Source organism: Chinchilla lanigera, unplaced genomic scaffold (genome assembly GCF_000276665.1).
Source record: "Chinchilla lanigera isolate Chin_1 unplaced genomic scaffold, ChiLan1.0 scaffold00002, whole genome shotgun sequence".
NCBI classification, from domain to species: Eukaryota; Metazoa; Chordata; class Mammalia; order Rodentia; family Chinchillidae; genus Chinchilla; species Chinchilla lanigera.
Window position 1 is genome coordinate 25,731,161 of NW_004955403.1, and position 21,950 is coordinate 25,753,110.

The following is a 21,950-nucleotide window of genomic DNA, read 5'->3' on the forward strand; positions in this document are numbered from 1 at the left end:
TTATTGATGACCTGCCTGTCTAATGTGGAAACGTATTATTTGTATGATCCATTTAGTATTTTGAATATTCATAGTCAACCCATACTTCCCACTAGCAGTAATAAACTTTTCTGTAAAATTATGTTTATGTAAGAAATGGAAAGCTGTAATATAAGTTCATCAGTTGGAAAAAGAAAACCTTTTCACCATTTTGAGAGAAATAGAGGAAAATGCTGCACAGTGTAAAAGTTGTTATTGAGTTATTTTGAAAGATTTTATTTTAACATAATGTATTCTAGTATGTATGGAAGCCTTTTGGGAGGAAAAAAAGGTCTATATGATAATGTCACACAGAGAAGCTTCATTTAATAATATGATCCAGAAAAAGATGGCCTTATACTGATAGAGTTACATTGGGATTTTAACTAAATCTGCAAAGTTTTATCTGAAAAATATCTGGGGCAAATATAATAAGAGCTTAAGATTTATTGTAGCATTCTGATAGCACTTTGATTTATTATTTTACTTCTTAAGGCAGAAAATTTATATTATTTTAATGTAATCAGAAAAAACTCCAATTGATTAACAAATTTTGTTGAAAGACAAGAACTTTCAGTGAATTCAGAATTTAGGGGGATTTTTTTTATTTCAGTAAAGTCTAGCAAAGAGTTAAAGTAAGTACTGGAGTTTTCATTTAGGCATGAAAATCATTCCCTTTGAGATGACCAACAATTTTGCAAATGGAAAGGAGATGAGATGAGGGAAGGGGGAAGGAGGGGAGGGGATGAGGATGTAAAAAGAATTATGATGTTATGTATGTCTGCTAACTTCCTGTGATGTATTCATTATGCATTACAAATATATACTAACAAAAAATTAAAAGAACCAAAATTAACTTTAGATCCCAATAGCATTGCTAGATATTCTAGATTTATTTTGTGGGCCTAATACATTGAAAATACTATTTCAGGGGCCAGGGATATAGCTCAGTAGCATAAGTGCCTGCCGGGCAAGCACAAGGTCCTGAGTTCAAGTCCCAGTACCAAAAAAAAAAAAAAAAAAAAAAAAAATATTATTTCAAAGAACTTCTACAAATGCTGGGCAAATAGAAGTTTATTCTCTAAAATGTGGAGTTGAGTGCTCAAGACAACATTCCCCCATAGAAACATCCAAGACTGAATACTGGAACCATGAGATTATGGTCTGAATAGGCAGTGGTCCCCCACCACCCCGTGTCCCTTGGAGGACAAGGATTTGGGTTTAACTTCTTCATTACCAGAGAGGGGGCTTAGGATCTGCTGTTGACAGGGGAGAGAACTGAGAGCCCCATATAAATCTGAGACCCTTGAAAGGCAGTAAGCTCCCTGAAAAAGATTAGGAAAAAACCCAAGTCCCAAAATTATGTTAATTTCTTGGCTTGGGATACCTGAGAGTGTGTTTGTTCTAATAGACTCTCAAGGAAAGAACTATTTAATTTGCCTCTTCAGGGAGAAGAAAACTGTGCTCAGAAGGAAAGATCAAGTTATAAGAATGAATAAGAACCAACAAATATATAAATTTTTGGCTAAATCTACAAAGGAGGATGTAAAATAACAAGGACAGTAATAATAGCTAATTTCAGAATATGAAAACAGTGTTGCAACCAAAGTACTGGAGAAAGTAATGTAATTACAGAAGATAATGATTAACTTTTGGTTTTAAATCAAATATACATCTTGAAATTTTAAGGATAATTCCTAAAAGAATAAAAGTGAGCATATAACTTAAAATGAGTTGAAATAGAAGGAAGTAATGATGAAAATGACTAATCTAGTAGGAAATGGAAAAGGAGAAATAAGAAGTAAAGGAATTTGTGGAAAGTAGTACAAAAACAATAGAAGCTGGGTGTGGAGGTGATGCCTGTAACTTCAGCATGCTGGGAGGCTCAGGCAAGACGATTGCTAGTTTGAACCCAACCAGCGCAAATTAGCAACTCAGTGAGACTCTGTCTCAAAATAAAATATGAAAGAAGGCTGGGAATGCAGCTCAATGGGAATGCTGTGGGTTCAGTCCTCAGCATTAAAACAAACAAGGAAACAAACAAAGTTGGTAGAAATAAATCCAATCTATTAGCAATTCTAACAAATATAGATGAACATAGTTTCAGTTATAAATTGCACTTTAAAACTCATGCTATATTATGTTTACAAGAGATATCCAATGATACAGAAAGGTTGAAATGAAGAACCAAAAAAAAAAAAAAAAAAAAAAGAACCAAACATCATCCCAAGCCAAAAACAAAGCAGATTAAACTTTGTGGGGTATACTAACACCAACATCTAAGCACTGACAAAAAGCATTATTGGAGATAAAGAAAATAGATATGAACAAGGAGCAATTTACCTACATAATTTTGAAATTGTATGCAAGTAATAACATAGCCTCAAATATAAAATGCAAATATTGATAGAAATAAACAAGAACTGCCATAATTAAAGGTTTTTTAACACATCACTTTCTGTATTTGATACACCAAGAAAATAAATTATGCCAGGCATAGTGTTACATGCCTATAATCCCAACTACCTAGGAGACCAAGGCACAAGGATTTTAATTTCCAGGCTAGCCACGGTGATTTAGCGAGAATATTTTCAGAGCGAAAAAATTTTAAAAGGTGATAGAGATGTAGCTCAGTGCTAGAGTGTTTGCCTAGGATGTGTGGGGCCCTGGGTTCAATCCCCTTTACTTAACACTTTTTAATAAAGATAAGATTTTAATAACCCAAGATATATGATATAAGGGCCATATCACAAAACTTTTTGCCCCACAATTAAAGAATAGACATAATTTTTAGACATGCATGTAACATGTTAGGGTCACAAGGGAAATAGCAAAATGTTTTATCAATAAAATATTTTTGAAAAATCATAATCATATTATATTTATGGAGTACAATGATGTTTGCTTATACATATACACACATACAATATGAAGTGATTAAACTAACATTTCTATCTCAGTAAACATTTTTGTAGTGATATATTTGAGAGATCCCTCCTCTCATGTTCATTAGTGACAGTGCTGTCTTCAAGTCTGAAAGTCTATCTTCAGCTTCGTTCAGAAGGTTTTGCAAGCTTTTGATGGAATTTTTAATTTTCTAGATATCTGTGTGCATCTGTTTCATACCTTCTAGTTCTTTTCTATATTGTTCCTTGAAGGTTTCCATGAGTTGTCTATGCTCTTCTATTTTCTTGTCTATGTCATCTTTGGATATGCTGAACATTTCTTTCATTATTGTTGTCATTTCTTTCCTCACCAGAGACATTGTTTCTGATCTGATGTCTTCTATGGCCTGATGGAGTTGTTTCTTTACTTCAGTTGCTATCATTTCAGAAATTTCAGGTGTATGACTTCCAGGCTGCGCTGTGTTAATGTCTCCTGGACTTGTTTGGGTGGTGTGGAGGTCTGGGATTTCATTTTGCTCCTTTGTTTTATCAGTTTTGAAGACCCAGAAGCTCCCTGGAGTGCAGCCTCACTCTCCTGATTGTGTGTGAGCGGCAGGGAGAGAGTCTGCAGATCCACAGTGTTCGGTGCAGCCCCCGTGCTGGTGAGTGTTGGCAACGTGGGGTCTCAGATGCTCCCTAACTTTTTCGCCTTCAGTTGGCATGAGCGGAGAAAGCTCGCCAGAATTCTTGAGCCTGTCTGGGGTTCAGCCCAGCTTCCACAGGAGTGGAGGGGATGCAGGTCGTGTTCACCGGGGCTTCAGATATTGCCCAGAACAGAGCCTGCTTCCTACACTGGAAGGGGAGGGTGAGGGTGGACTCCGAGGCCGCTGACTCTGTCCAGGTTTCAGCTGAGCTCCCAGGGAGGGTGCGCGTTGTTCTGGCAGTGACCACCAAGGCCCCAGAAGTTGTCCAGGGCTCCATGTGCCTCACACACTAGTGGGGGAGGCACAGAGTGGCTCACCGGGGTTCCTACAGGTGTCTGGCATTCAGCCCAGCCCCCTAGACACACTAATGGTGTGGCCAGTGGTCACCCAGGCCCCATTGGATGCCCAGGGTTCTGGGCAATCCAGCCTTGCATGCTGGTCAGGGAGGTGCCACCGCGCCTCACCGGGCTTCCTGAAAATGTCTGGGATTCAGCCCAGCCAAGGCAGACGCACTATGGGTGAGGGCAGTAGCCACTGAGGCCCCAGAGGATGCCCGGGATTCTGCCTGCCTTGCTCACTGGTCAGGGAGGCCCCACCACCGCGCCTCACCAGGCTTCCTGAAGATGTCCAGGATTCAGCCCAACCGCTGTTCGGGTTTCTGCCTGGTCCCAAGCTCATGTGCGGGGCCAGCAGCAGCTCACCCAAGTTCCCGAAGCCGTCCGAGGTGCCTGTAGTGATATATTTGAAAATTTCTCTCTTAATTTGAAATGTACAGTGTTACTTATTATAGTCACCTTTTTGCACAGCGTATCTCAAAACCATTTTTTGTTTTTCATTAGTACGTGTTTGTGGTGCATAATGATTACATTAATGTGGAGAGTTGTTACATGTACATAATACTTCTTAATGCCTTTGTTTTTTCATTCCTATTCCTCCTTTCCTTCCCTGGTCCTTCCAACTGCTGGTCCCCTTCCCATTTGCAAAAGCTCTGTTTTCATCATTTTTACTCCTTCAAATCTTTTTTTTAATATCTCCCTTCCCTTCCTCCCCTCCATCTCTTGCTCCCCTATCCTTTAGAAAAAGATCTCCCAACTTCCTATTTCAGAGCTTGTTCTTCTCCTCCACTTGGAACTTTGTACTCCCTGGCCAGCAGCCTTTCACTGCCCTTCCCCTCAGCCACTGGTAACTCCCTTCCAGCCTGTGAGTTCAGCTTCTTTTAGATTCCACACAGAAGTGAAATTATGTAGTATTTGTCTTTCTGTGCCTGAATTATTGCACTTAGCATGATGTCCTCTAGGTTGATACATGTGTTTTCAAGTAATAAGAGGGAACATGTTGATCCCTGGTCTTCAAGTAATAAAATTATATTCTTTGTTTTAAAAAGCCAGATAATATTACGTGGTATATACGTACCGTGTTATCTTTACTCATTCATCCATTGATTTTGCATCTTGGCTATTGTGAATAACGCCGTAATGAATGTGGGAATGTAGATATCCCCTTGATCTATTGAATTCAATTCTTTTGGATATGTTCCTAAAAGTAGGAGTGCTGGATCATGTTTTTAGTTTTTTTAGAAAGCATATTTTTATGCCTAAAAAGGCATATTTTTAGTTTTTTGAGAAATTTCCATATTGTTTTCCATTATGGTTCTAATAGTTTACATTTCCACCAACAGCATCTAAGTCTTCTCTTTTCTCCATATCCTTGCTGACACTTATTTTTTATCTTTTTGATAAAAACCATTCTAACAGTTGTGAGGTGATATCTTATTATCTTAATATGCATTTCCCTAATGCTTAGAGATGCTCAGCATTTTTATTATGAGTCTGTTGGCTATTTTTATGTTTTCTTTTAAGAAGTGTCTGTTTAGGCCTTTTGCCCATTTTTAAATTGGATTGTTTTCTCTCTATGGAGTTGTGGTTAAATTTGTGTTACCCTGATTGGCTTGAGAGCCACTTCAGGGATTAGTAAACACACTTGTGGGTGTGTCTGGGTGGGGCATGGAGGTGTGACCTTGGATGCTATATCTGGTCCCTGGACCTTCCTGTCTGACACTGTTTCCTTGCTCTGCTTCCTGATGCCATGGATGGAGCACCCTTGCTCTGCCATGCCCTTCTGCCAGGATGTTCCTGCCTTGAAGGCTGCTGACTATAGACTCAGCCTTCTGAAACTGTAAGTCAAATAACCCTTTCTTCCTTTAAATCACAGGTATCAGGGAGTTTGTCCAGCAACGAGAGCTGACTGATATATGTTATTTGAGTTTTTATATACTTTGTTGTTTTTTTTTTTCAGGTACTGGGAATTGAACTCACAACATTGCGCTTGTCAGGCAGGCGCTGTGCCACTGAGCTAAATCCCCAGCTCCGAGTTTTTATGTACTTTGAATATTAACTTCTTACTAAATGTATAATTTGCAAATATTTTTCCTACTGCCTTCCATTTTGTTGAGGTTTTGTTGCTGATGTTGTACAGAGCTGTTTATGTATGTACATATGTGTATGTATGTGTGTACATATTTTCAGTACTGGAGAATAAACCCAGGACCTTCACACTGAGTTATATCTCCAGCCCTTTATTTTCATTTTTTATTTTGAGACATGGTCTTGCTAAATGCTAAACTGACAAGACTGGGATCAAATTTTCCATCTTCTTGGCTCAGCTTCCCAGATTGCTGGGAATATAAGCATGTACCTTCAACCTGACTAGAAGAAATTTGATTTGTCCATTTTTGCTTTCATTGTTGAGATCTTGGGATCATATTAAAGAAACCCTTGCCCAGGCTAATGCTGTGGTAGAATTCCCTGTATGTTTTCTTCTAGTAGTTTTAAAGTCTCAAATCTTATGTCTAAGTCTTTATCCTGTATTGTCTTGATTGGCATACTTGAGATGAAATCCAAGACCTTGCCCATGCTAGGCAAGTGCTCTACCACTAAGCTACATAGCTAGTGCTTTTCACATATTTTGTTTTGAGACAGGGTCTCATTAAATTGCCTGGGCTGAAATTGAACTGATCCTCATGCTTCAGCCTCCCAAAGAGCAGGATCATAAGCATACTCTACTGTGTCTGGCTTGGGCTGATTTTTGTATATTATAAGAGATAGGGATCCAGTTTAAGTAATCTGTGTATGGATAGCCAGTTTTCCCAGCACTGTTTATGAAAGAGACAGTTCTTTCCCTGCTGTTTGTCACTGGCATCTTTGTCAAAAATAAATTAAATGCATAGTTTTTTTTTTGTACTTTTTATCCTGTTCCATTTGACTATGAGTTAGTATGCCACTACTTTTTTTTTTTTTTAATGGATTGAAACCCTATTTTGAGAGCACTTTCTCTTTTTTAAAAAAATTGAAACTTAAACCAAATTGAAAATTTTATTTTGCTTTTTATTTTAAAGAGAAAAAAACAATAAAATAACAATGAAGACAAAATCAAAACAAAGCAAAAACAATAAAAATGATACAGGATTTCAAAACAAGATGATAGAAATTAACAATGGTTGTTATATTACACATTGTTACCTTCAACGAAGTTGCTCAGATTACCATCTTGTTTTGAAATCCTGTATCATTTTTATTGTTTTTGCTTTGTTTTGATTTTGTCTTTGTTGTTACTTTATTGTTTTTTCTCTTTAAAATAAAAAATAAAATAAAAAGAATACAAGATTGATCAAACAATTAAAGAGAATAAAAAGTAATTAAAAACTATTAGAAATGATACAGAGCTTCACTAAACAAGATGATAGGAATTTAACAACGGTTCTTATATTGCATATTGCTGTCTTAAAATTAGTTGTTCAGATTACCAGATATAAGCATGCAAAATTGGTCAGAGAAAAAAAATTAGCCGTCCCCACCCCATTGGTGCAGGAGCCCTGTGGAGCCACCAAGATCCTTGGATCTTCAAAAATGACAATTAACAAAGGAGTATTTTTTTGTTAGCACGTTTCCAATGCTTAATGATTACATTCCTCGTGGGGAGTCGGTGTATGCACATAACATCTTGTTTTTACATCTCCTTCCCCCTCCCTTCCTCTCCTTTTTTAATTACAATTCCTTTGTAGTATATTTTAAAGTCAGGTTATGTGCTATCACCAACTTTCCTTTTTTTTTTTTTCAAGATTTCTCTGACTACTTGGGGTCTTTTGCAGTTCCATATGAATTTAAGGATTAAATAATCAATTTCTTTGACAAATTACTGTAAGTTGATAGGTATCAAAACATTTTTATCATGTTGGTCGCATTCTCTTATCTCACTACAATTAATATGAGAGAAGTAACATGTAGACAATATTTTTGAAAATTAAAAAAGGCTTTCAAAAACTAATAACCAAAAAAGCCAAAATGAAATGATAACTGGTAAAAGTAATTGAGCTTAATAACATATGCCCAAAATATAGTAAATTTCTGTGTTTTTAAAAATTTATTATAGTAAAAAGCATATTGTCATTAGTCCCCCCGCAAAGTCCTCTTTTGTGAATGTCTTAAGATGTGCTGTCATTGCTACCTTGATGTCCCAAATCAATTCAAATCTTTAATTATTTTAATATAGTAACACATTGAGTAAGTAAGGTGGATGAGGATATGCTGAAATATTTTTACCTGGCAGAAATTATTGTAAACACTGTGAAGTGATTCAGGATATCAGGCAGCCACAGCAGCACATCTAAAGATATTCACAAAAGAGGACTTTCAGAACGTCTTCAGAAAGTAGCAAGAACAATGGGATAAGTGTGTTGGAAATAAGGAGTATTTTGAAGGGCACAAATGGCAGTGTCTCTTCTACTGTAATGAATTTTTAAAAATTCAAACATTCACTGTGTACTTTGATCACACCTGTTATTATATACTAAGCACTATTTTATGAAGCTTACATGTACCAGCTAATTTAAACTTCTTAACAACCTATTAAATAAGTAGTACTTACTGAAGCTGAGTGGTTTAATAATTTGCCCTAGAGTCAGAAAAAAGACTCAAAACTTCATTAAGAAAATAAGGGAGACTTCTGGGAAGACGGAGAATGGTGAAGAGCAGAGAAACAGACTTTTGGAGATTTGGTGTCTAGATGCTAGAGTATAGCAATGTGATGAAGACAAGGAGGTAGGAAGTGGGTTCCTGGGACCCAGCAAGGATCTGAAGTGAGAATTGAAGCCCATGGGGAGAGTGAAGAGAAAGACCTCTCACTGCAGAAGAAAGAGGTGGCAAGCTGCACTTTCTCCCTGAGCCCTGACTCACTGAGTGGGAGGGGCAGCTACAGCTGCAGAGTGACTACTGGCCACCCCAGAGGTCTCCATGGGCAAAAGCAACAGTGGATTGAAGCAGAAGATGCAGAAGATTGCAGTGGATGATGAGCTATTTGAGTTCAGATGCCCCCCCCCCACACACACACCCTAGGGCAATCAGCCAGTAGCCATCTTGGAGAGAGGCCAACTGAGCTCAGAACTCAGAGCAGCTTCAAGTTGGCTCCATCTAGTGGTTCCTAGCACCAAGATGCGGCAGAACCAAGTTCAAGCTGGCAGGAAGTACACAGTGCTGCAGGCTGGACAAATCAGGTTCCAGTATCACAGTCAAAACCAGCCTGAACTTCAGTGGAACTGCAGGTGCAGGCTTGTTGGGATTTTCCACTATCCATCATAAATCTATGGTTGGCTTGCTGGTATTAACCAACATGTATCTGGGCTCTGTTTGCTTGCTCTACCAATCACAACAGAGACACACACTGAAGTAGACACAAAAAATCAATCCAATAGCTGCTAGATGACACAAAGAAGCATAACACAAGGTTTATTAGAGTCAATGAAAAAGTGGGAGATAGCACAAATGACATAAAAAAAAAAAAACCTCTTCACAAAAGCCATGGCAGAAAACTTCCCAAGCATGGAAAGAGAATTTGACATACACATAAATGCAGCATGTAGAACTCTAGTTAGCCATGATAAATATATATATATATACACCAAGGCATATAATAGTCAAAGTTGTAGAAATTCAACACAAGAACAGAATATTAAAAGCTGATAGAGGAAAGAAACAAATTATATGTAAAGGGAAACCCATAAGAATCACAGAAAACTTCTGAACACAAACCCTCAAATGCAGGAGAGTTTGGAGTAAAGTATTTCAAGTCCAGAAAGAAAACAACCTCCAACCCAAATTGATGTACCCTGCAAGGTACCTTTCAAACTTGATAGAGAAATGGTATTTTCATGACAAAGAACATCTGAAGAAATTCATGACCACCAAACCAGCACTCCAAAATGTTCTGAAGGACATTCTAGAAATAAATAATAAGGACTACAATTCCATGAACCCCAACAAAATGAATCCAGGCAAGGGAAGTAATTAAACAGTAAGGAGGGGATCAACAAAAAGAAAATAACATATATCTATATCTATATATCTATATATTTCCTTGTCATGTTATTTTATATCAGTTATATCAGTTATAACCATCAATGTAAAAGGTCTCTCTCTCTCTCTCTCTCTCTCTCTCTATATATATATATATATATATATATATATATATATATCTCAGTTATAACCATCAATGTAAATGGTCTCAATTCACCAATCAAAGTAAATATACTGGCAGAATGGACTAAGAAGAAAGATGCAACAATATGCTGATACAAGAAACACATTTAATTCAAAAAGAAATTCATAGACTGAAAGTCAAAGGATGGAAAACAATACTTCATGCAACAGGAACCTGGAAAAAAGTAGGCATAGCTATTATATTTGCAGACAAATTGGATTTCAAGCCAAGACTCATTAAGAGACACAGAGAAGGCCACTACATCTTTGTAAATGGAACAATCCAAGAAGAAGAGATAACAGTCATAAATATATATGTACCAAAGCCATGTGTACTCACTATATAAAACAAATATTAATGGGAATGAAAAAATCAAATAAACACTAATACAATAGTAATGGAGGACGTCAATACCACACTGTCACAAATAGACTGGACAATTAGACAAAAAAAATCAACAAAGTAATATCAAACTGAACCAGACTTTTGAGCAAATGGACTTAGTAGATGTCTACGGTGTTCTACCCCACAACATCAGAATACACATTGTTCTCAGCTGCACATGGGATGGTCTCCAACACAGACCACAGACCACATAGAACATGCTTAAGTAATGCAAAGGAAATGAAATTATCTCATGCATATTATCAAACCATAGTACAGTAGTTTTGGAAATCATTGGTAAAAGAAATCACAAGAACTTCATAAACACATGGAAATTAAATAATGCCCTCTTGAACAACCAATGGGTCACAGATGAAATTAAAGAAAGAATTAGACATTTTCTGCAATTAAACAATAATGCCAAGATGACAATAATACCAATACTGGAACTTATGGGACACAATGAATGCAGTTCTACAAGGGAAAGTTATAGGGGTGAATTCTCATATCAGAAACAGAGTGAGCTCAAATAAACAATAAATTTTGAACCTCCAGCTTCTAAAAAAAGAAGAGCAAGTTAAGCCCAGAGCTCATATGAGGGAGGAAATTATAAAGATCAGAGCAGAAATTAATACAATGGAGACTAAGAAAACAATACAAAGAATGAACAAATCAAAGAGTTGATTCTTTGAAAAATTAGATAAAATTGACAAACCCTTAGCCAATCTTATCAAAAAATGGAAAGAAAAGACTCAAATTCATGTAATTAAGAATAAAAGGGTGAAATCACAACAGATCCTGCAGAAATCCAGAAGATCATTAATACCTATTTTGAGAACCTGTTTTCTAATAAGATGGAGAACACAGAAGAAATGGACAGATTCCTAGATACATATGAATTACTAAACCTGAATCATGAAGATATAAAAAATTTTAAGTAAATCAATATCAGTCAGTGAAATTGAAAATGTAATTAAAAACCTTCCAACAATGAAAAGCCCAGGTCCTGATGGATTCATTGTTGAATCCTAGAAGAAATTTAGAGAAGACCTAATACAAGTACTTTCCAAACTCTTTAATGAAATTGAAGGGGAAGCAGTACTCCCAAATTCACTCCTGGAAACAAGCATTACCCTGATTCCAAAACCAGAGAAGGATCCAACCAAAAAAAAAGAGAACGATAAGCCAATCTCCATAATGAACATAGACACAAAAATCCTCAAAAATCCTCAAACAGAATTCAGCAAATCGTCAAGAAGATTATACACCATAACCAAGTAGGATTCATCCCAGGGATTCAGGAATAGTTAAACATATGCAAATAAATAAATGTAATATGCCACATTAACAGGGCCAAGGACAAAATCCATATGACCACCTCAATAGATGTAGAAAAGCTTTTGACAAGTCTAGCACCCATTCATGATAAAAACCCTACAGAAAATTGGAATAGATGGTATTTATCTCAAACTGATAAAAAGCCAGCTATGATAAACCAACAATCAAGATCATATGAAACAAGGGGCTGGGGATTTAGCTCAGCGGCAAAAGCACCTGCCTGGCAAGCACAAGGTCGTGAGTTCGGTTTCTGGTACCGGAGAAAAACCAAAAAAAAAAAAAAAAAAAAAAAAAAAAAAAAAAAAAAAAGATCATATGAAGCAGACAAAAACTGAAAGGTTTCACCCTCACTATTTTCCTCAATTAATAAATACCCATGTTCTGGCTGGCTCCTGGCCTTTTGTTTCTCCTGAACATCTGATCAACCCAGTTCCCCTCTTCTCTGCCATTTTATCTCTTGCTCTTTCTTTTCACCAGATACTATAATACCTGGAGCCCATTGCAGGGGTCCCTAATACACACTTATAAATATACTAGGACTAAATGACTACTAAAGAAGGAATAGAGTTGAAAAACCAAAAGGGAATGCTATTCACAACTTGATGACAATAAGTGGAAAAAAAGGTAAAGAGGACAATTTCCTAAAATAAATACAACTTGTCAAAAAGGATTTGAAAAGGAAGAGACAGTCTGCATACATCAATAATGGTGAAAGCATTTTATCAGTAGCTAAAAATTAGTCAATGAAAAAAATCTATCTCTACAAGTATTTAGCTAATAACAAATGGTTTTCTGGATGACCCAAGAATCTTTTTTAAATACAAGAAGAAGGAATATTTCCCACCCCATTTTCTGAACTAAGACGATATTAATTAGAATGGCACAAAAAGGAAAAATTACAAACCAATCTGATTCGTGAATATAGTTACAAAAATCCTAAATAAATTTTGGTAAATGGAGTTTCAGCAGCATATAAATAAAAGAATATATCACAAACAAGTTGCATTTATCATAGAATGCGAAGACAGATTAAAAATTAGAGAATTGTGTTTGTCTTATTTGTCACATTTACAAATTTAAAAAGAAAAAATGAGAACATCTTGGAAACCCAGAAATAGCATATGATAAAATTCACCATCAGTTCTTGATAGCATTTTGTTTTCACTAACAGAGGAATAGGAAAGGACTTCTTCACCCTATTTTTTTTTAATTTTACAAGAAAATAAAATTCTGAAGCAAACTGGCAAAATGTTAAGAAAAGATGAGGAGTGGAACAATAGTGTAATGTAATCCTCTGGTGTTCACAAAAATGAGATGAAAGTGTAATTGAAATAATAGAGGAAGTGATGATGTAGAAAATTCATAAAATGAGACATGAAAGAAAAAAATGAATGATCACTAAAAAATTAAGTAAAAGGGGACAAGATGACTATCATTGATATCGAATTTTAGATGGTTGCAAAATAAAAATATGAAAGGCTGAGTGAATCAAGAAATAGAAAACAGAAGGTGAAAACTTATATGAAGTAAGAAAAAGAAGTAATAAGACCAATGGAAGGTAATTGAAATGAGAAAGAGAATTAAAGAAAATAGCAATTTGAATTTAGTAGAACTGGTTTATGGAAACAAGGAAATTAAGTATACTTAAATCCAAATTGAGCTCTGGTTTACAATATTCACACTATGAAAGTATATTGAAAACTGAATAATACTTCTGATTACTGGATTATTAAAAGTAAAATAATATCCTAAAAAGGCCTCAGCTTGTTATATCTTATTTTCCTCATACAATGTCTTATTCATTAAATGGCTGAATGTTTGTGAATAAATGTCACTCCTACTTTTAAGATCCAATGACAGATAATTAATGAACTATACTGATAATTACAGATTTTTAGTATTTATAGACATCTGTCACTTTACATTTTAAGACAGTCTTACCATATGTGCTGCTCCTTTTTAATTCCAGTAATTAAAGTTTCTGAACATATACTGTGAAATTGTAGCTGTAAAATTGTCAGATTGGTAATTAAGAGCCTTTCTTGTTAATAAGCTTTCTATTTTTATTATTTATTTAATTATTTTATGATGGGTTCTCCCTTTGTTGGACAGGTTACCTCAGATGCTTAAGCCTTCAGCCTCAGCCTCCCTAGCCACTTGGATTTCAAGCATACCTGCACCCAGCAAGCTTTCTAGTTTTAAGAGAGAAATTATTTCAATTTTTTTTTTTTTTTTTTAGTACTGAGAATCAAACTCAGGACCTTGGACTCGCCAGGCAGGCGCTGTGCCTCTGAGCTTTATCCATGGCCCTTATTTCAAATGTTAAAATTGTCCTAGAATCTTGTTTCTCTTTTGTTAAAGGATTTATGCACTTTTCAAGTCTCTTAAATTCAGCCTAAGAGTATAAGCTCTAGTGCTGCGTATGTGTCTCTACTTAGGTGGTATATAAACAATATCATTATTTAGTAATATGAAATGTATCCATAATTTGGTAGAACTTCTGCCTAGCTAAGAGAACCTTTCCACTACTAATTTTCACTTACTTCAGTTGCATGTGAAGCAGCTCTGAAGGCACACCCCACAGGCTGAGAAACGCCTTTTCAGTTTCTCACCACTAGGTGCTGCCTACAAATTGACAATTATTCTGCAATGGATCTGAGTAGAGTTGTTTCTTCTTTTCAAGGCTGCCTTAAATATCATCACAGATTGGATTTGATTCTCCAGATCCAGATTGGATTTGAATCAGACCTGCAGGCAATAAAAATACAAGACACATTTTTTTGGGAAAACTTTTAACATGAAAAACAATCTCCCAACTATTCTTGAGGGGCCTATTTTTTGATGTAGGTTAGGGAAAGGAGAGTTAATCAGTCAAGGGACTGACTATACATACAGACAGTGGTCAGACCCTGCATCAAATAGAGCTCAGACCACAACTGCAACATTGAGCTTAGGCAGCCAGTTTAAGATAAAAGTCAGATTTAAAGGGAGTCAGATTGCTATCTCCAATAACAATCCAGGAAGCCAAACAATAGTCTCTCTAACAATTGTGCAAATGGTCAGGACTAATTTTATTCCTGGGTTCCAACTTAGGACCAACCAAAAAAGCCAACTATATGCCCCCAACCAATCTCATAGGATGCCCTGCTTTTGCTTAGTCTGCGTGAAGCTTCCCCATGCCAAGAGCCACCAAGCAAGGCATATCCAATCCTTTCCCTTTTCCCACTATAAAACTTTTATGTTTCTTGTAACAGAAAATGCGCTCCCCCAGCCAGTATATTTCAGTTTGTTAATTGCCCAGGTAATAGTTCTGGTTACAGTTCCTGCTACTTTTGTTTCTCAGAAATGGCTGGTCACTGTGATGCATAGCATGCATATTGTAAGAACCAATCCCCAATTGACAAACCGTTCTGTATCTATACTTCTGTTTGCTTATCCCATGTAAGCCCTAGACTATCAAAGGTCAGGGCCTGATATTCTGGGAATGATCTGAATCGTGCCTATTGACGTAAATAAATCTGCCTCCAAATTGTGGGAGCTGTTTTGGTGTTTCTGTTTGCTATAACATTCTCTGCCTGCCCTTGAGTCTCTGGCAAGATCCCAATAATTGTGGCTGATCCCCCTGCTTTTGTAAGTTCTGCTCTAAATACAAGTATGTAGTCTGTTTGTTCTCATTTAGTTGATTTTCAATTAATTTCTGCTCAATCAATATGTTAAATATATAGTGAATGTCTTCTGTAAATGTGCATTCTGGTGGAGAAGACCTAAGACCTTGACCCAACAGAGCAGACCTTCTAGCTGGGAAGCTACCACAATGACACAGTAATATGTACAGCTACACAGTTTTTCAGGTAAGAGTATAAATAATGAAGCTGATTATCATAAACTATGACTGATTTTTGCTACATCATGAACATATCTTTATCACTTAAGCAGAAATGGGAAGCCACTATTTCCTATAAGTGAGATGTTCACCTGATTATGGCTTCCAGTGGCCTGATTGAAAGAAGAATTCATGTAGGCTGTTTCCTCTAATTGGCTTTCTCAGGTTTTTATGGTGATCTCTCCTGACCCCAACTCCCAGGATCTCTGGGCTTCTCCATCCTGGTCACTGCAGAAGGCCACCACAAGCTCCATGTACCTGGAGCACCGACGTCAATAAAGAATTCAAGGCCTTCTTTTTTCATAAACCTCAGCCTTTGTCTCAGCAAATGTCTTTATGTTCTTTTGACTTCACTTGGGTTAAAGTCTCACCTCTGAATCAATCATAAGACCAGGGAGGTAGCAAATAGTGACTGGCTGGAGCCAACATGAACTCATTCTTTCCAGCAGCTTGGTCCCATGCAAACCTCATAGTAGACTGAAATAAAAGTGGGTTTTCCAACAAACATGTGGAATGTTTCCAGAGCCAGAATACATGGAGACTGGATAATAAACTTCAAGCATCCTGTACCATGACTCATATCCTTTTATTCAGTACAATATTCTGAGCTGTACCTGCTTGAACTAATAACCTGCTTGGTTACTGTGCTGTGAATTGGGGATTCAAGCATAAAAGGCGACATCATTTCTACCACTGGACAGTCTACAACAATAGACCAGAGGAAGGAAAATAATTATATAATATAATGGTGTTGTAAGCTCTAAAGAGGTAAGCAGAAGATTCTTTGAGAACCCTGAGAAGTCACCCCTCCTAGAGTAGCAGAGGGAGGGAGGAGGAAGAGAAAAGTAGAGGTGGAGGAGGAGAAAGACAAAGAAAATCTTCCCAAAAGAAGTGGTCCACAGCTGAGTTTTTAGTACCCACAGTCATCAGCCTCACAGCGATGGGAGCAATGGCAGTCACAGTGAAGAGAGCGTCTTCCGATGCACAAAAGCATGAGACAATTTGGCCTATCGGGGTGGTCACAGGACTATAGTTTGGTGGAGGACAGATAACGTTTGGAAGCTGAACAAGTAAACGGGACTTGATTGTGAAAGGCCTTGTAGCTCAGTCAAGAAGACTGGATTTTATTCTGAGGGAAAAGAGAAGCCACTGGTGGAGTTTGAGATGATTTATGTTTTAGAAAAACCACTCTGAAGAATAGATAGTTTAGGGATGTGAGTTGGGGAGGTTGGGGGTGCGGGGGAGGAGGAAGCCATGTAAGGGCAGAAAACCAGGTAGAGTCTGCTTCAGCCAGACAAGGACCTGAGATCACTGAGCAGTGAGAGGGATGCAGGGGAAGGAGCAGACCTGGGAAATAGTGGGGGCGATGGAACAGTGAATAGCTTTGGGCATCTACTGCTGTGTCTCAAATTATGCCAGAGTGCTATGGCGAAAATCAACAAATGGATTTATTTGTTTACTTTTGGCACTTTAAGCAGAGCCTGGAAGGAATGGCCGATTCCTGTTGTACTTCACATCAGCTGCGGGCTCTTGACTGGGACTAGCAGGGCCACTTCCAAGATGACACACTCACAGGGCCGATGAGTTGGAATGAGAGGGTGACAGCTGGAATGAGAGGGTGAATGTATGACCAAGTTATCGATATTTCTAGTTAAAAGTAAACCTGGAATGGCACAGCCTTCAGTTCTTTTGTATACATGTTGGCCTCCACACAATTTCCTATTAACTCTTAAGTTTGACTGTGTCATCAGATAGACTTACAATAGGAAGAATCACTGCAGAAAAAACCACTTAGATACTCAACTCTTCTTCTAGAATATAGAGTCACCTCATTCCTGGTAGTGGGGCATGTAGAGTCCTAACCTTGTATCTAGAAGGTCACACTGTAAGTCATTTTTATTCATCTATCTATGCACTCTACAAATATATCTACTTGTCTTCATTTTGCTTAGAAATATGTTGGGTAAGGCCTTGCTATGCTGAAGATTTATTTTGTTTATGAATTGAATTCCTGCCTTATTCTTATGACCAAGACTTACCTTGAACCCTCTTTGCACCTAGCTTTTTGGTTTCAAATTTCTCAAGTCTTTTTCTTCTGCAAATGTTCCAGGTCCTCTGAAAACCAAGCCCCACGTATTTCAACTTTGAAGTGGAAAGGAATTCCGTCTGCTCCTTCTACTCTCAGGGTCTCAACTATAGCACAGAACCTTAAGGTCCGTATGGGTTCTGTGATCTCTGAATCAGTAACCATACTCTTGCGTAGAACTTCCAGCCCCTGTCCAGTGCTTTTGGTGTTTGGCTGTCATGGCTGCTTATCTATCTGCTCTGGCAGAAATTATTCCAGTTTTCAGCTTCTTGTGGTTTGGCCTAGTTCCCTGGCTTATCCTGGATTTACATATGTGTGAACAGTGGATACTTCTAGTCAGGAAGTTCCTGCTTTTCCATATGAAGAAAACACTTTCCACCCAGTCCTCTAAGGGGCGTGGGGAGGTGTGTACTCATGGTTCCCGCTCTCAAGCCATGTACTATGTAGTGAGAGGTAGACTAAGGATCTTTAGCTACAATGCTGAGTAGAAGGCCAAAGGAGGGAAAGCTCAGGAGAACCAAGCACATTTGCAGAGGAATAAGCAGGACCGTCTGAATCAGCAGGGACTTCTTATTGCTGTGAATAGGTATCTGTGCTCCGTTGAATAGTGACTACTTTCTCCCTGGAGCTTTCATCTTCTCTTGTCTTTGTTATTTAAAGTGTCTTCTCTCCTTTCAGTCTGAGATGGGGATCCAGTGCGTAGTTTAAAAGCCAAACACAAACAACACGTCTTGAACTGAACAGATTCTCTAGTTGCCAGATTTTCCACAACATAGGCCTGTTCTTGACTTTATAGCTCCACACGGCTCAGCTGTGAGTAATAAACTGAGAAGCCAGTGTCTAACTAGGAAAGTCCCAGAGTGGTAATGCTGCCCAGGAATCTTACTTCAGATAGCTGACGTGGTTCTAGTGTAAGTGACAAATCACAGGGGTAAGTAGATGGAAATGTAACAGTGAACACCGGTCTGTGGACAAGAAACCTGAAGGTAAGACTGGGTGAGAATGGCCCAGAGAATAGATAATTTACTATACACCTTCACTTTATGTTGTGCTCCTTACAAAGCAAGCTCTACCATGTGAATCATGGAGGTTTTTATGTTTACTTCAGGAATAGGAGCAGAGTCTTCAAAGTATTTGGCTTAAATATTACTTTGTAGTTGCATGTTTCTGTTTTGTTTTCATTTGTTGAGTGTATTTTGTGCTGGGTACTGAACCTAGACCTCATTATGCAAAGGGACCTATGTCAATAGCTCCAGCATTTATGTTTTAACCTACTTTTTTTGTTTGCTAAACTATATTGAGACCTCATGAAAGATGGCAATCATATCTCCTTATGTCCCCACATTCAGCCTAATGCTTTTAATAAATGTTTCTTTTTTATGATGAGAAAGAAAAGAACCAAGAATACTTGATTTGGAAAGATGATCAACTCAAACCTTTGATAGGGAAAGAGTGGGACCTTATGGCTTAGGTTGGAGATATCTAGTATCTACTCACACTTGTAAACTTTAAAATGCTTTGAATGTTCTAGGGTTGCATAAGTGCCTTATGTCACCTTGTCAGAAGATAGTGGGTTCTCATTTCTTGGAGACTATGAAGTAAGGCGGTACCTTATACGACAATGCTTGTCCTCCCAGGATCTGCCTGCACCTCTGCGCCTAGCTATAACATCCATAATTCGGGTCAAATGTTAGATAACCTGCGTGTTCAGGGAGGAGAGGAGTCTATGCCACAGTAACACAGAACTGTGAACTAAGACAGCTTGGCAAGAACCCGTGTGCATGCACCGGTGCTGGGTCAAGCATTGAACTGTAAGACTGGATAAGAGGGACTTTGTCAAATAGGGGCCTTCTCCTATTACTTAAAAGTCAACTCCCTAGAAGACCCCCAGAAGATGTGTCTAATACACTGCTTGGGTAACATTTCAAAACTTAGGGAAAATGTTCACCTACATAAAATGAAGTAAAGATATTAAACTCCCAGGCCTGACTGTAGAAAAAAGAAGTAAAAGTCTCAGAGAAACAGACATGCTGGACTAGGTCTCTGATGATGAGCTCAGTTGTGTGTGTCCCTGGGAGGATACTTCAGTAATCAATGAGATAAGGGGTGTATTCATGAGGGGACCTGCATCTTGGAGAGACCCAGTGGCACTGTCTTCTGTAGATCAGGGATGACAAGAGCTACCACAAGAGAACTGCTCTTCAGGAACAATAAGGATAATGAAATCTCAAAACAGCAGAGGCTGACCATGTGGCAGCACTTTGTTGTGAGAAACCAGATGTCATAGCTGTTGTGAGGACTGCAAATTTGGAATGGAGGACAGAAAAGATCTGAGGAGGTGGCTAGAGGTGTTTCTAAAGGCAGGATAAACGGGCAGCTAACAAAGGCATCATTTAGAGACCACACTGACAATTTAGTGCCACTTTAAACTTGAAAAAAAGAAGGATGGCAAGTTGAAGCCCAGCCTTGGCAACTCAAGAGGACCTTGGTTTTAAATAAATAAATAGAATGGATGATAGAAGCCAAAGTCAGCCTTCTCTCTTGGGAAGATGCACCCGCCCCACTGATCCTGCCGATCTCCTACCTCATTGGTTTCAGGAGACACAATCAGAATGTTCACTCTCAGCAGATAGCAGAGCCCTCACACTGATCCCTTGAATAAGAATTCTCTGATTACTAGGTAAGAATTATCAGAGTAGGAAAAGCCATGTAGAAGCTCCTAAGTTATTCTCCCTGTACATGATCATGAATGTCTTGTTCAGAGGGACAGGTGGATTAATGCCTCCTTCAAAGATTTAAATAATTCAGAGAGAAACTCCTTATAACTTCATTTAATTCACCGTTTTGGCCCCTGCAAAATCTGTATGAATAGCATGAGATAACACTGGTCAGACCCAAACTTAATATCCCAATTTTTAGTTGGTATTCTGGGCATGATATCTTTACCAGATTGGACTAACCCTGACTTGGTGCTTGGTATGTAGGTATTGATCTAGAAGATGTATCATTTCAGTATTCATCTGGAAGGTGGATTGGTTCTCATTTCTATGGAATGAACTATTGGCGTGCTTTGTCTTGCCCCAGAATTATGTCACTGTTGCATGAGAGTGAATTCCTACTCAACTTAATGTTCTCAGGAATGGTAGCAAGTACTTGAAGGTTTGTCAGCTAGTTTTGCATATTAAAATAGAATACAATCCTTGAAAATATGGGTAGCTTTTTGGCTAACATACTCTCACAACTCAGATGGATACTGAGCCAACAAGCCTGTCACAGTCGATGCTATAAGACTGAGAATTTTGACATGAGGTAGTAGCAAATATATTCCTATTAAATTACTGGTAACTGGGGCTGGGGATTTAGCTCAGCAGCACAGCGTCTGCCTGGCAAGCACAAGCCATGTCATGGCAAGCACAAGCCATGTCATGGCAAGCACAAGTCATGAGTTCGATTCCCAGTACTGGAAAAAAGCCAAAAAAAAAAAAAAAATTACTGGTAACTAGTCACTAGCAATCATAAAATGATTATTCTGGGTATTAAGGATGTCATGAAAATTGTCTTAAAACTGAAATTTTGTGTAGTCACCTTTCCTTTAACAGTGCAACTCAGTGTAGTAAAGCAAACTATACTCTGTCATTTTCTTTACAGTGTCTACTTAATGGTGGCAGTTTGATTTTGTCTATATATTCTGCTATTCCCTTCAACACTTCATTGGGATCAAAAGCCATCTCTTTCTCCACCAACTATTCTCTGTAATTAAAGTAGAGGACACATTGGCTTTAGGTATATCCTCTTAAATTTATAATCTTCTCTGGTTCATGTACAGCTGATACTTTGTCAGCTTTGATTCCAGAGCATCTTTGGTTACAATTACCCTGCAGCTCACAAAATAATCATTAACAAAACAGGAAAGTATCTGCATTTAGAGTGTAGATTTTCAGATTAAAACAGGATCAGAAGGCATAGAATGTTTTCCCCAAAGATGTACTGCACATGTGCTAGTTGTGGATTTTTGTCCCATCCCTCAAGAATCTCCTGTACAACAGGGCAGAGAAGCATCTGCCAGCAGGAGAGCACAGAGGTAATTACTCTCTCACTTTGTCTGCCATTGATCTGATTTG